Source organism: Podarcis filfolensis (genome assembly GCF_964270895.1).
Source record: "Podarcis filfolensis genome assembly, chromosome: 5".
NCBI classification, from domain to species: Eukaryota; Metazoa; Chordata; class Lepidosauria; order Squamata; family Lacertidae; genus Podarcis; species Podarcis filfolensis.
This window is the reverse complement of record NC_139608.1, coordinates 43,300,932-43,316,189: the sequence shown is the minus strand read 5'-3', so window position 1 is coordinate 43,316,189 and position 15,258 is coordinate 43,300,932. Positions and strand designations below refer to the sequence as shown.

Genomic DNA, 15,258 nt, shown 5'->3' with positions numbered 1-15,258 from the left:
TAAGTAATAATTCTTACTTAATAATAAATAGAATACTTTTGTTTAGAAAGGAAAAGGGAATATCAAGATTTCGAAACTTTGCTGATTTTAACCACTGATTTCAAAACTGCACTTTCGTTTCCTTGAACACCTGAGCAACTCTTGGCATGAAACAGCTGGTTATAAATATAGTCCACTTTTCAGTAATTTAGTTATCAAAATACCAGCTTTCTCTTGGGACACACTTCCGATTGTCCCATGCCTGGAAATCATGGGTCTGAGCAGTTTTCCATTTTCCATGCCACTTTCCCCAGGAAAACCTGCTCTTTAGCGCTGAATTGGCACAAACATCAATCTGCAGAAAAACTGATGGTTGTTTGCTCCAATTCAGCAGTAAAGATTGGGGTTTTCTCCTGGGTTGGGGGAGCAGTGAGGCAAGCGGAAGTCTGGATGAGCCCTTGGCAATGCTTGTCAAGCATAATCCTATTCCAAGCTGGAAGATTTATTTCATCTCTATTCAAACTATTGACAGAAAGATGTGGAATTTGAAAGCTAGTTCTGAAAGGGCCTGAATGTTGACTCACCTTGAGGTCTTCACCCCATGTGATTGCTCTGACATTTTTCTTGTGACACTGTTCTGTTTGGGTGGCACAGCAGAAATATTTGAGAGGTATGTTGTTCCTCTCCTTCCTGTTATGATTCTGCCCCCTCCCCCCGGTGAGCTGCTAAAGTTGGTCATCATTTCACCAGCCAAACCTGCGCAGCTGGATAGGTTGCCTGTGCCAGATTTTGAAGGGGTTAAACATTTACTAGGCTTTAATGTGCTCTGTAAGCACATGACTGGCGGCACATGATGGATTCCATCCTGTCATGTGAGGCTTTGGGCTGGAGAGTATGGTGTGCTATGGGTGGAGTGTTCTCCCCATCTGGTGTTTGCCCAGCCTGGTGAAGGAGGCGAGGATTTGGGAGGGAGAGAGGACATCCTGGATTACATTACAAAGACTTGCTGGCTGGGATTGATGAGAGCTGCAGTCCAACGCTTCTGAAAGGCACTAGGTTGGTGAAGACAGGAAGAAAACTCATACAGGGCAGACCTCTGAAAGCAGGACTACAGATTGTTAACATCTGTCAGAAACAGGCAAAAATGTGTAGCAGTCTGCAAACTTCAGCTTAACTAACATACTGCCCTCTAGTGTCAGATCAAGGGCAGTCTATTGCTTGCTTTCCCTTGAGTTGTGTAACTCTTATGACTGCATCCTAAGCATACTAAAGAGGCAGTAAGTCCCAGTGAACCAAGTGGGACTTACTTCTGAGGACACTTACACAGGACTGGGCCGCCTGGGAGCAAAAGCTCTCCTTCATGAGTAATAATGTAGTAGGAGCACTTGAAACATTTCAGAGAGACATCATCAGAAAACTAGCCATATCTCTGAATGCACTTGGGCCATATCTTAGTGCCATAGTTCCCAACAGACAAGTAAGAAACCACTTGTGGGTGTCCTAAGGTGGTTGTAGAACAATCTCCTTGAAATCACTTTAAACTTTGTACAGATGGAGAGCTGATGTAGTGTAAATGTTAATGGCATGTGCTAAAAACTACCTACCTTGCTAGGCTGTTATAAGAAGAAAATAATAATAATAATAATAATAATAATAATAATAATAATAATACCCTGCCCATCTGGCTGGGTTTCCCCAGCCACTCTGGGCAGCTTACAGCAAATATAAAAAATAGTAAAAATCCGACATAAAAAATTTCCTGATACAGGGAAATAATGTATCAGAAACATTTCCTGTAGTTCACAAGTGGATGAGACTTTGATTTTTTTTCTGCCCAACTTTTTGGGCTGGTATATGAAAAGACCAGGTTTAAAGAGTTGTAACCATTTGATATTTGGGTTTTTTTCAGTTCTTTACAATTAACCATTGCTCAAAACCAGTGGCGTGAGATGGGTTGGGCTGAAACCTGCCCAAGGTCCTGTGGGCAAGAAGGGATTTGAATCTGTCCTTGTTCCAAAGACAACACTGCCGACCAAATAACATTTCTTCACTATTGGTGTCATAGGCCTTTAAGAGAAGCCCCTCCCATGTGTCCGTCTGCCCCCCCCCCATATCTGCCAAATAGCAAGATTCTCCAGTGAATTTCCAGGAACAGCTGCTGGGCGAATCATATGGCTGCCACAGTCACACCAGGGGGTTGGGGATGCACTTCTGTTTGAAGAAGCAGAAATCCAAAGAGCAAATAAACACCAAGGCCGGGAGCAGCCTCGTGACAAGGAAGATGCGGGCAGGCCTGTCTTCTCTGATCGGCAAGCAGGACACAGATATATCTACTCTGCCAGCCAGTCCTGAAGCCGCCTGGCATTCTTGAACAGATGAGGGGGCGGCAACATCAGGGGCTCACTGCAAATGCCTCGTGGTGCCAGAGCACTGTTGGAAGGGAGTGTAGAGGCTCAGAAGGCCAAAGGGCTCTTGATCTTCCAGTGATCCTACCCCATAGCCCTTGAGATTCCATACCAGAGTCCCCACTTAATCAGAGTTTCTCCCTTTTCCGAGAAAAAGCTGTTGCTCAGAGATAGAGCATGCAAGGATGTTTGAGGTTTGGTCCCTGGCATCTCCTGGTGTGACTAGAAAAGACCCCAAGACCTTGGAGAGCACCTGCCAGTCAGTGTGGAGCATATGGAGCTCTGTGTAGCATCTGGCTTGTTCTTCATGCAGCATCGCATTGTGACAGCAGGGCCAGTGATAACTACATTGAACTGTATTGCCAGTGGTACTGCATAGGAGAAGGGCCTTGGCTCAGTGGTAGAACGCACATGTTGCGTGCAAAAAGGTTCCATCCCTGGATCTTCCGATACACTGCCAGGCAGTGTCTATAATACTTAGCAAGATGGACCAATTATCTGGCTTGGTATATGGCACCTTCCTGAACTCCCATCTGTGCTCTGCCACTCTGCCTATGTACCTCCATGTTTATTTGTTCTCCCTGTGTTGTGAGGACTCCTTTCTCCCACCGCTATCTGTCATTCCCGCCATTGCTGTTAATTCAGAATCTGCTGAAGTTCAGTACCTAGGATTGGACTTCCGGTTAGCGCCAGCGCTTAATGGCGGATCTCACCCGGAGCTCCGGGAGATATCTGCTTCGTAGGTTCGGGTCCTGTCAGCTACGGCGAAGCGGGGACCCTCAAAAATCACAGGCGCGTTGCCTGTGAACCGGAGACTCGGCGGGCACCTTTGCGCCCCCCCCGACGCTGCGAAATAGCCTTTTTAAAGGCTGCGGAGCAGCGGAGGGGCTTTGGAGCGGTGCTGAGAGTCGTCTTCACCCAGCCTGCGAAGCGAAGCCGCGTCGCCATTAGCGGAGAGCGCTGATTTCTTCCGGTGAAATTGGACTAAAAGAACAACTATCCGTGAGTAGGATTGACCGCTAAAATATAATTGGACTCTAAAAATAAAGAAATTGGGTACCGAGACGGACAAGCACTAAAAAGGAAGTCTGCTTTCCGTTCTGTAGCAAGATCAAAGCGAAAGGCACTCTAGCTGTAACTGCTTGAGAGGAAATTTGTGGGAATTAAGAAATCCACCACCAAAGCAAAGAACTCCCTCCCCGAAGGCAGGAGGGGGGGGAAGAAGACTTTAAAGTGTTTCCCTGCCAATTTAAAAGAATTGAATTAAGTACCGCTGCTCCTTTACCTGGGATCGGACTGCCGGAGAAAAGGAACCGGCTAAGGACTGTTGCTATAAGAAGGCTAAAAAGTATCTTTAATTGACTTTGGCTACTTCCAACTTGAAACATTGATTTTGTTGCATTGCAAAGTTACTTATAGGACACTATTGATTGGGACCCCCTTGAAAGAGAAAAGAAAAATTGGAAGGGACTAGGAAAACTTTTGTTATTTTTTTGAAGAGTGTGGGACTATTTTGAGAAGTAAAGAATTGACTCTACGCCCTCTAGAGGACTTACAAATTGTTTCAGCAACAAGTGGAGTTTAAAATCTGAGAACTTTTGTTTGATAGCTCCAAAGTGTGGGAATGACCTTGACTAAAAGACTTTGTTATGGCAGATGGTAAAGAGAAAGGGGATTTACAAGAAACAACCTTGAGATCTGGCAGACAATACAAAATTGACCCTTCCATGCAAAGAAGGGCTTCTGTAATAGGAGCCTCTGGAACTACAGTTGTTGCAAAGTCAAAAGTGAAAGCAATGTCTACAGAAGAATCATTTGCTAAGGTACTGGAGAAGATAAATGACTCTTTGGAGGAATTAAAAAAGCAAGGCGCAGAGACTAAATTACAAGTTGCTGAAACTAAAGTACAAGTTGCTGAAACAAATAAAAAAATTGAAGAAATCTCTGGGAAAATTGACTTAAATACAAAAAGTATAACTGACCTTGGGAACAAAGTGAATTCAAATGCAGAAGCAATTGGGAAATTATTGGAAGATTCATCTACAACACGAAAGATAGCCGAGGAAGCTAAGGAAATCGCAACTGCTGCGGAGGAAAAATTTCCACCAGTTTACAAGAAATTGGATGAGTATGAGTTGGCACTCTCTATGCAGGATATGCAACGTAAGGAGAGGAATTTAAGGATTAGACTTGTGCCGGAAAAGGAAGGAGACAACTTGGTGGATTACTTGACAAAAGAATTTTCTGATTTCTGGAAGCAGGAGTTGGAGAAAGAAGATTTTAAGATAGAAAGTGCATTTAGATTGGGAACAAGGCAGAAGAAGAATCGACCCAGAGATTGTCTTATAACTCTAAGATCAAAGGAGGAGCGAGATAAAATACTGAACCTGCATTACCAAACAACCCTTCGAATTGAAGATTTTTATATTGAGATCTTTAAAGACATCCCTAAGAGTATCTTGGACGCAAGAGGACATTATAAGGACCTGGTGATATTGCTGAAAAGGAACTACATACCATTCAGGTGGGAGTTTCCCCAAGGCTTGTCTTTTAAATACAAGGGGAAGAAGAGAAGAATAAAGACTGTGAGTGATAAAGACAAGTTCCTGGGAGAACACGAAGAAGACCTACAGAAAGAGACATTTCCAGGACAAGGGCATCCGTCACTGGACACGAACACGGTACCACCGACAGACGAGGAACAAAAACAGGGAGCTGTAGGAGGAAGGAGTAAATAATCCCATCATGGCTTTGCAACTTCTAACCTGGAATTGTAACGGTTTGAACATTCCCAGAAAGAGAAAAAATATATTTCATGCCCTAAAGAAAGACCAACTGGACTTGATTTGTCTACAAGAGACTCATGTGACAAGAGCACATAGAAAATTATTAATAAATAAAAGATTGGGACAGGAATTTATATCCTCAGACAGAGTAAAAAAGAGAGGAGTGGTGATCTATGCAAAAGAAAAGTTGCAACCGAAACAAATTTTTAAGGATGATCAAGGAAGATATTTGGCAATTGAAATTCAATCTCAAGGAGAGAAGTATTTGATAGTGGGAATCTACGCACCAAATGAAGGGAAAGCTGAATTCTTTAAGAAGTTGCATGAAATCTTGATGGACCATATGGATTACAACTTAATTTTGATGGGAGATATGAATGGAGTAGTTTCAACAAATATGGATAAAGCACAAAGACAGGTAATAACAAAAGATGGAAGACTACCAAAGACTTTTTTTGAAATGACTGACAATATGGATTTGATTGATATTTGGAGAACAAAACACCCATTAGAAAGAGAGGGAACCTTCTTTTCTGAAGCCAAAATGACATGGACAAGGATTGACCAAATTTGGGTGACTAGCAGTATGGCGCCGAACATAAAAAAAGTAGAAATCTGCCCAAAAACTTTCTCCGACCATAATGCTGTAAAGATGGTGATGAGGCAAACAACAACTGGTTCCTTCAGATGGAGAATGAATGACACCTTATTCAGAGATGAGGAGATCTGTAAGAAGGCCCAAAAAACTTTGAAAGACTACTTTGAAATCAACTTAAGGTCTAAAGTAGAAAAAAGAATAGTATGGGACGCAAGCAAAGCCGTGATGAGAGGGTTTTTGATTCAGCAAAATACTTTAAAGAAAAGAAAGCAAAATGAGAAGAATGAGAGAATTTTGGAAAAGATAAAAGAAGGGGAAAAACAACTAAGATCGAAGCCAAAATCCCAAGAGATTTTAAGAGAAATTAAATTTCATCAAACACAATATATGGAACTGATGAATCAAGAATTAGAGTGGAAAATTAAACAAATGAGACAAAAGACCTTTGAATCTGCTGACAAATGTGGTAAGTTATTGGCTTGGCAAATAAAGAAGAGACAAAAACTCAACACGGTGACAAATATAGAGGTGGAAGGAAAGAATATAAGCAACCCAGCGGAAATTAGGAACTGTTTTCAGAACTACTTTAGACAACTCTACACACAAGGGCCGCAAAATGAAATGGATATACAACAATTCCTCGAGAAAAATGGGCTGAAAAAGGTTTCGCAGGAAAGTAAAACAATTTTGAATCAGGAGATATCAGCACAAGAAATAGAAGATGCCATTCAAGGCATGACGCTGGGCAAATCCCCCGGGCCGGATGGACTGACTTCTAAATATTATAAAGTTTTGAAGGAAGGACTGATACAGCCTTTGAAGGAAGTCTGTAATGAGATTATGGAGGGGAAAAGGGCACCTGATACGTGGAGTGAGGCCTATATCACACTTATACCAAAGACAGAGACTGAAAAGACTCAACTTAAAAACTACCGACCCATCTCGTTATTGAATGTGGATTACAAAATCTTTGCTGACATTTTAGCAAAGAGTCTGAAAAGAGTTTTGATGGAGGAGATTCATGGGGACCAAGCAGGCTTTCTCCCAAAAAGGCATTTGTCGAACAATGTAAGGAATATAATTGACATTTTGGAAAAGTTGGAAGTGAATATAAACACTAAGGCTGTTTTGATATTTGTGGATGCCGAGAAAGCCTTTGACAACATTTCTTGGAGTTTTATGTTGAAGAACCTCCGGGGGATGGGGGTAGGCCAAGGGTTTGAGAATGGTATAGGTGCAATATACTCTGAACAGAAAGCGAAACTAATTGTAAATAATGTGGTTACAGAAGAGTTCAAGATTGAAAAAGGGACACGTCAGGGGTGCCCTATCTCCCCACTACTTTTGCGCAGGATGTGACAGCAGCTAGAATACTCATTGCGAAGTACTGGAAGACGCAAGAGCTACCCACACTGGAAGAATGGCAGATGAAGGTGATAGACTACATGGGCTTGGCAGAAATGACGAGCAGAATCCGAAACCAGGGAAGAGAAGCAGCGCAAGAAGAATGGAAAAAATTTAAAGACTATTTAAAGAAATATTACAAAATTAATGAAAGTTAGAATGATGTTGGACTGGAAAGTAAATGGTTACTATTAGCTATGGTTAAGACAAGGAGAATAAGGAAGATTAGTCTAAATTTAAATTAAAATAAGGGAAGATTTGCTGAACAATTGATAAGAATTTGGAATACAGAAAAGGGAGGCATGAGGAAGTCGGGGAAGAAAGGTATAAGAAATTAAGATATGAAATGATACATGTTTTTTGTTCTGTTTTTGTCTTTGTATGTTTATGTATGTTGTGTTTATATGGAAAAAATAAAAATATTATAAAAAAAAAAAGTTCAGTACCTAGGATAAGCTAACCTGGGGTCCTCCAGATGTTGTGCTGACCCAACAGCTCACATAATACCTGACCATTGCTGGGGATTGGACTGGATTCTGTGAAGTGCAATGAGGTGGCCTATGTGCCCGCTCAGTCTGCTGTCCCAGTGCTAACTATCAACGGGCAACTTAAAGGCCTTCTCCCTCCTTTATGGTTCTTCATCCTTAAACTGGATTTGGACCAGACAGCCCTTCAAAGGCAGGACTTTAAGGACCGCAAACCTGTGCCTGGGCTGCGCTGCTTTAGACTGAATGTGGGAGATGACAGACTGGAATCACCCAAATTACAAAATAAAATTAAATCCCTGCACATAAAAGCTAAATGCCACAGACAAGGGTTTTGGCCTAGCCTTCTCTCTGACATGTTCATTTTCCATGTGCAGGAGTTGTGTCCTCTTCCCTTGAGGCCAAAGTGGTACAGTCAGGGTGTAGGTTTACTCCACTATGGGGTGCGAGCGGAGTGGCAAGCGGCTCACCAGAACAGGAATGGGGTGGGCCAAGCAGCAGCGAGGTCCGTGTTCGCAGCCTCAGCATTGCCTCACCTCACCTCATCCTGCAACACCACCACAGACACTGGAAGGGCACTGCCTCCAGTCTGTCCTCACACACCACTTCTGAGTTTGAACTAGGCTTCACAGTGGTATCTCAGGTTACACACGCTTCAGGTTACAGACTCCGCTAACCCAGAAATAGTACCTCGGGTTAAGAACTTTGCTTCAGGATGAGAACAGAAATCGTGTGGCAGCAGCAGCGGGAGGCCCCATTAGCTAAAGTGGTGCTTCAGGTTAAGAACAGTTTCAGGTTAAGAATGGACCTTCGGAACGAATTAAGTACTTAACCCGAGGTACCACTCTATACACTGAAGAATCTCCCCTCAGACAATTTGCTGTTGTGAAATCTTCTCTGATCTGCTCAGTCCCTTACAGCTTCAGGAAGGTGTCACACTGCTTAGCTTACCTTGGGCCTGTCCTATCTATCTATCTATATCTATCTATCTATCTATCTATCTATCTATCTATCTATCTATCTATCATCTATCTATCTATCTATCTATCTATCTATCATCTATCTATCATCTATCTATCTAATAAATATATTACCATTTATTTTACACATATATATTCAATTTCTTTTATTATTATCTTGCAAGAAGCAACCTCTTGTGCAACATCAGATAGAGCTGGACTATTCTAACTCACCAGGAGCGGATTAGTAAGGGAGACCATAGTCAGTGGAGAGTTTTGTTGTTCTTGGTCCAGAGAGGGGCCCCAATCCTCTGCCTGTAGAATAACTTTCCTTTAGGGGTTCAAGGCAGGGTAAACAACAAACAAGTAGTGGTTTTATAAACTGATTTAGACCTAAGCTGATTTAAAAGTTTGCATATACCTCCATCATAGCTGTCAATGTTTCACTTTTTTTAAGGGAAATTTTCTTATTCCAAATAGGATTCCTTGCAAGAAAAGGGAAAAGTTGACAGCTATGACCTCCATATGCTTATTGAATGATGGCAAATAAAATACCTAAAATGAGCATTGGAAGACGTGCCCTGGGGCCAGGCAGGCAAAAGTGGGGCAGGTTTGCGCTCCCAGGGCTGCCATCTGTTGAAACTGGTACAATATTAGAACTGGGAACTTCCCAAGTGAATGGCACTTTAAGGAACTATTATTTGTTTTGAAATGCTAAGGTTTGAGGCAAGTTAAAAATCCTGCATGAGCACATTATTGGAGCAGGGGGCAGTGAGCCACCAGAGCAATATCCCTGATGGATTATATAAATCAATGGCGCCCTCTAGTGCCTGAAGGAGGGAGCAATTTCTGGGGATCACAGGTTTGGGGGGGGGGCTGGCTTAAATAATAGTGGGAGATGTGTTCAAAAGGATTTGGCCAGGCTTGAGGATGAGGACAGCTATCTGGGTTGGGGGTGGAATATCACCATCTGGGGAAAGGCCTGCCTGCACCTGTACTCGGCTTGCCATCTGTCTTGGCTCTATCTCCTCAGTGGGCAGATCAGTTGCAAGCGACAGCACAGCAGCAGGCAGAGTCTTGCATGCAGCCATATTCCTGGGTCCTTGCTTGCTGCAGCCAATGCAAGGAGCTTCCTCTGTGGCAGATGTACAAAGCGAGATCAGGCAGCAGTGTGCGTGTGTGTGACTGACTTCCTGGCCTGCACCGCTGGGTGGCTGGCATGGGCTGGGGACAGGAATGGTACACCCAGGCAAGGAGCTTCCTCTGTGGCGGACGTAGAAAATGAGACCAGGCATCAGTGTGTGTGTGTGTGTGTGTGTGACTGTGACTGACTTCCTGGCCTGCACTGCTGGCTGGCTGGCATGGGCTGGGGACAGGAATTGCACACACATGCCTGGACCCAGGCAGATATGGACTAAATGACAGCATGGAGAGACGTAGTGCAGCCATGGGAGGGGAGCCCAGGGATGGATAGAAGTGGTCAAGGAGCAGTTTAGGGGTGGATGGGAAAGGATGCATAGGCAAGATGACATGAGCTTAGTGTTTACTCTGAACACTAGTTTGCAGGAGCACAGGAAGCTTGCTTTATACAGAGTCAGACCAATCACCTATCTGGTTCAGTGTGGTCTGCACTGACTGGCAGCAGCTCTCCAGAGTTTTAAATGGGGGGCATTCCCAGCCATACCTAGAGATGCCAGGGATTGAACCTGGGACCTTCTTCATGCAAGGCTGATGCCAATGAGCTTACGTTGCCCTTCCTGGGAGAGATGCCTTTACATCCTTTGAAACTTCCAGTGCCACTGCAGTGAAATGAAGGGGGCAGCCCTTTAGGGGGAGGAGCTCCATGCACATAGTGGAACTTCCACAGAGATTGTTGAATTGCGAGGTGTGTGTGTGTGTGTGTGTGTGTGTGTGTGTGTGAAGCCAATCTCTTCCCAAGGGATTCTTTCTCAACTTCCGGAGAATGACCAACTTACAAAGGAGATCAAGCCTCATTGCACCTTTAATAGAAGATGGATTTCTGGCAGATATATGCAGTCCGTCCCACCCCCCACCCCCAAGTCCTGCATGACAAGCTGCATGGACCAAAAATCTTGCAAGCCACAGAACTATTGAAGATGCAGGAGTCTTGCTCACCTTTGTAGCCAGTCACCTTTGAAAAATAAACAAGAGGAAGTCAGAGATAAGTGGAAAAAGGCGGTTATGCAACCACAGCTGCTCAGCTTAGGTCAGGGTGGAATAAGCCTGAAGCCTGTCCATAGCTACTGAACCTGCACCTACACAGTTGGGTAAAGGTGTGCAACCAGGAAACCTTGGGGCAAACTGGGCTGCACATGCTAACTGGAGCCCCCCCTCTCACACAGGTGCCCCTTGGGGATGTAGAGTGTTTGGTGAGTGGGCAAAGAGCCCCGTGCCTCGCAGTCGGATGGAGGGTGTTTAGAGCCTCGGAGGTACATTGTCATGTACAGTGTCGAGCACATTGTTTAGTTGTGTCTGACTCTTCGTGACCCCATGGACCAGAGCATGCCAGGCACTCCCGTCTTCCGTAGTTTGGTCAAACTCATGCTGGTAGCTTCGAGAACACTGTCCAGCCATCTCGTCCTCTGTCGTCCCCTTCTCCTTGTGCCCTCCATCTTTCCCAACACCAGGGTTTTTTCCAGGGAGTCTTCTCTTCTCGTGAGGTGGCCAAAGTACTGGAGCCTCAGCTTCAGGATCTGTCCTTCCAGTGAGCACTCAGGGCTGATTTCCTTAAGAATGCATGCGTTTTATTTTCTTGCAGTCCATGGGACTTTCTCCAGCACCATAATTCAAAAGTCGAGCACATTAGCAGGCGCTAAAGTTACACAGCAGCTGTAGTTGTGCGCGCGCGCGCTCCTACTCTACATCGCTTGCTGTTGGCGATGTGCGGATGCAAAAAAGTCAGTCGCGCGGCGCACCACCAGGCGACTCTGAGATGGGCCTCTGGGTGGTGAGGCGCTCCGAGCGCGCCTAGGGAGTGCTCTGGCGGAGCTGGTGCGCCCGCTCGTCGTTTTGCGCGTGTGTCTCAGGCCCGGCCGAGTCGGTAGGGGTGGGGGAAAGGGAGGAGGAAAGTGGGGCTGGGCGGAGAAGGAGGGTAGGGGGCGGATCCGAGACACGAGAGTCCCGGTTAGCCGAGGGGAGGAGCCTGTTCAAACTTGTCGAGACGCGGCGGCGCTGCGAGCCGGCCGGGGGAACTGTGCCCCGTAGCGGCCCAGCGGCGGACCGGCACCATGGAGGCGGCCAGGCCAGGTGCGGGGCAAGGCGGGCAGCGGGGGGTCGCGATCCACTTTCCGGTGGGCGGGGGGAGACGGGCGGGAATTCGCTCCGGGGCCCAGGAAGATCAGAAGGGGAGAGCTCCCCCCCTCCTCCAAAAAAAAGACCAGCCGATTTGTGCGCTAAGAGTCTTGGGCGCTGAGTTACAGTTGGCGACCGAGGGGGCTTGCTTGGGAGCCTCTTTCGGGATGCCTTTCTCCAGCGACGGGTCGCTCCTCCGCTTCCCCCGTCCACCTCCCTTCCTGAAGGGGGCTGAGTTGGCTGCGTGGTCCCGCCGCGGCGATCTTTGTTGTTGCGTGGAGTCGGAAGCAGGCCGGCGATGTTGCTGTTTATGCGCCCCCCGCTTCCCCCTCCATCTGCCTGCTGGAATCACATTCTCCCTTCGCCATCCGTCGACTTGCGTCTCCCGCGGTGGGAAAGGAGAGGCGCCACTGCCTCTTGTCCCGGCGGCGAGTCGGTTTCTGAGCGCGTAATGTTGTTCCTTCGCGTTACTTTCTCCATGAAAGGGCAACGCAGAAGCGGGAGTCTGCGCTGCCGGGCTTGTGGCGCGCGTGAAGGTGCCCCTTTCTCCCTCTTCGTCACGGGGCAGCCTCTTGCCAGCCAATGAGCTTGTTGGTCTGGCCTAGTGGGCTTCTCCTTCTCCCTCCTTTCATTCATGGGGAAAGTTTGGCCGTGGCCTCCTCCTCCTCCACATCCCCGGTGCTCTGAATCTGCGCCAGTACCTGGGTTGAGGGAGGCCAGGCTGTTTGCCAGAGCCCTCCCTCCCCTGCCTGGATGGGTTGGCTTGGGGTTTATGCCTGTTGAGAGTCCATTTCAGGTGCTTGCTCTGAGCAATTGGGCTAGTCCTCCAGCTGCCCCCAGGGAGAGGGCTGTGGATGCCCCAAAGGAACCCCAGAGTGACCCCAGCAGCCAGAATAGGCTATGCAAAGCCCTTGGATGATACTGTGCAGAGCAGGGGGAGTAAACCTGTGGCTCTCCAGATGTAGCAGGACCACAACTCCCATCATTCCCTGCCATTGGCCATGGTGACTGGGGCTGATGGGAGCTGGAGTTCAGTGGTCGGCTGTGGGGTCTGGGACAGAGTGTTAGTCTCTCAATGCTGGAGGTGGGTGTGCATGGTGTGTGGAAATTGTAGGGTGGATGAGTGTAGGTTTCTATTTTCGGCACAGGTGTGGGGAGGCCAATGAGGAAACCTTCCAATGTTGATACTGGGACATGCTCCGCAAGCATCCTGTAGGAGCATGTGCAACAGCTAAAAAGTCTCTTTGAATGTGTTTATATGCAGACAGTTGCATATTATGCTGGAAGCATGTGCGTTGCACTGGGCAGACCAAACAAAGCTGGCTTTCCCTGTTGTACGTGTGTTTCTGTCAGCTCCTCTTTCTGCATTTAGCTGTGGTGACTGACTGCGATAAGCCCTGGAGATTTTTGTTTGCATGTGGAATAACAGTGGGTGCTGTGGGCTAATATCAGAAGCATTAACTATAAAAGATCCTCTCTAGGACAAGGATATAAATAAGGTGCATTTATATCCTGCCTTCAAGGAATTCAGGAATGAATATATGTCTGTCCTCCAGTTTTATCCTCACAACAACCCTGCAGGCTAGGCTGAGAGACGGGTTCAGAATTGCCCTATAAGATTTGTACAGTAGTTGGATGGGGAGTTGGACCTGGGTTTCCACAGTCCTGGTCTGACCTGCTCAGCAGTAGTCCAGCAATATCTGGAGGGCACCACGTTGACGAAGGCTGCTCTAAGCCATCTCACTCCAGCTCTATGAATTCTCTTATTCTGTTCTCTCTTTTTCTGTCGTTAGGGGTACATGTGAGTGAGCTGGGGACTCCCAAGAGGCGACTGTGTGTGTTAATTACATTTCCTGGAGAAATGAGGTGGCCTCTTTGTGTTTGTGAAGAGGACAGACAACAGGAACCATTCATCACAACTCATTGTGTTCGGATTCTTGCCTCTGTGTATATGGTGCTTTTTAAGATCCAGCGTGAGCCTGTTTGCGGTAGGGACTCTCCTGTTAGGGGCAGCTTGCTGTCCTTTGCAAGCTTGTGAATCACCATTCTCTATAAACAAGAACCTGAAAGCCCTGAAACTTTTAAAACTCTCTGCTGCTGGCAGTTTGGTCCTGCAGGGCTTGGAAAAGTCTGGGCAAAGCACTGCCATTTGCCGTTTTCAGTTCCAGGCCAGATGCCCGTGAACGATGGATAGGAGAGAAAAGTATTGAAGGGCCAGGAAGCCTCTCTAGTGCTCAGACTGCCAGGGCTGGGATTTAGGGAATCTTTGGTGATGGGTGCATCCGTGCATGCAAAGGCGAGGGGGGGGGGGAGAGCAGCTTTTTCTTGGGTACATTCTGCTGGCAGAGTTGAGAGGAGGGAGGGGGACTGTGGAAGGGTAAGAGTCTGCTTACTCTCTGATCATGTTCTTTGTTCCTCAGCTTTAGGCTGGACAGCCTTGATAGCTTCAGCAGATGCCTCAGCTCCTTGCTTTGAAGTGAAATAGATGGGGGAAGGGAGGGTACAGCCCTGACTGACCTCCCCTCCCCTCCCCTCCCTGCAGTGTCTTGTTCGCTGGGCAGCATTGTTACACAGGCACGCAGCTTAAGACCGATGCTAAGAAGTGGAGGCAGCAGGCTTCTCCTCTCCCTTGATGGCTTTCCTAGACTTATTCAGATACCATGCACAAAGTAGCACATTTTATTCCAAAGCATTGGGAGTGGAGGCTGTGGTCATTGTTGGGTTACAACTTTCATCACCCCCGATTGTTGACAGTGCAGGCTATGGCTGATGGGAGTTGAAGTACAACTATCTCTAGAGGGCCACAGGTGCTGCCCTCCGCTGCTGCATTGTGGGAAAAGAAGCCTCTGAGTGCTGAGAGTGGTTTGGGAGAAATGGTGGCAGAAGGGGGCTTCTTTTTTTGGTCTCCCAGTGGAGGATAAGCATAGATTTCCAACATGGAAAGCTACTAGTGGTTCCCCGTGGTCCAGAAGCATGACCCACATTAACAAGGGGTTGCGCCCTCAGCATAGTGAGCCCAGTTCTATGGAGCTTCGTCCAGTAGGAACCAGACGAGGACTGACACTGCAAGGTTTCAGATGTTGGGTCAGAACAATTTTTTATTTCAGGAGGCTGCTTTAATGTTCTTGTTTTCTTATGTTTAATGTTCTTGTTTTCTTATGTTTAATCTATGCCTTTTGTACATTGTATGTTTACTTTTTTCTTTGTGAGTTGCTTTGAGACAACTGTGAAAAGTGAGGTAGTAGACCTTTAGACAGAGAAACAAATGAAGAAACAGTTACAGTCAATGACTCTCAGATCCAGCTAGGGTAGGGATAGTACATTGTCTAT

At 46.5% G+C, this 15,258-nt stretch overlaps 1 protein-coding gene across 9 annotated transcripts in view; it reads left to right on the top strand.

Annotated features, from left to right (window-relative positions):
• LZTS2 (leucine zipper tumor suppressor 2) overlaps positions 1 to 15,258 on the top strand; it is a 68,491-nt gene that overhangs the window by 24,652 nt on the left and 28,581 nt on the right. The window contains exon 1 of one of the 9 annotated variants that reach the window (XM_083615330.1): positions 11,771 to 11,883. The exons of the other annotated variants lie outside the window; for them this stretch is intronic. The gene's annotated coding sequence lies outside the window, so the exon portion shown is untranslated. Of the gene's footprint in view, positions 1 to 11,770; positions 11,884 to 15,258 lie in introns of those variants that run through there. 9 annotated transcript variants of the gene reach the window in all.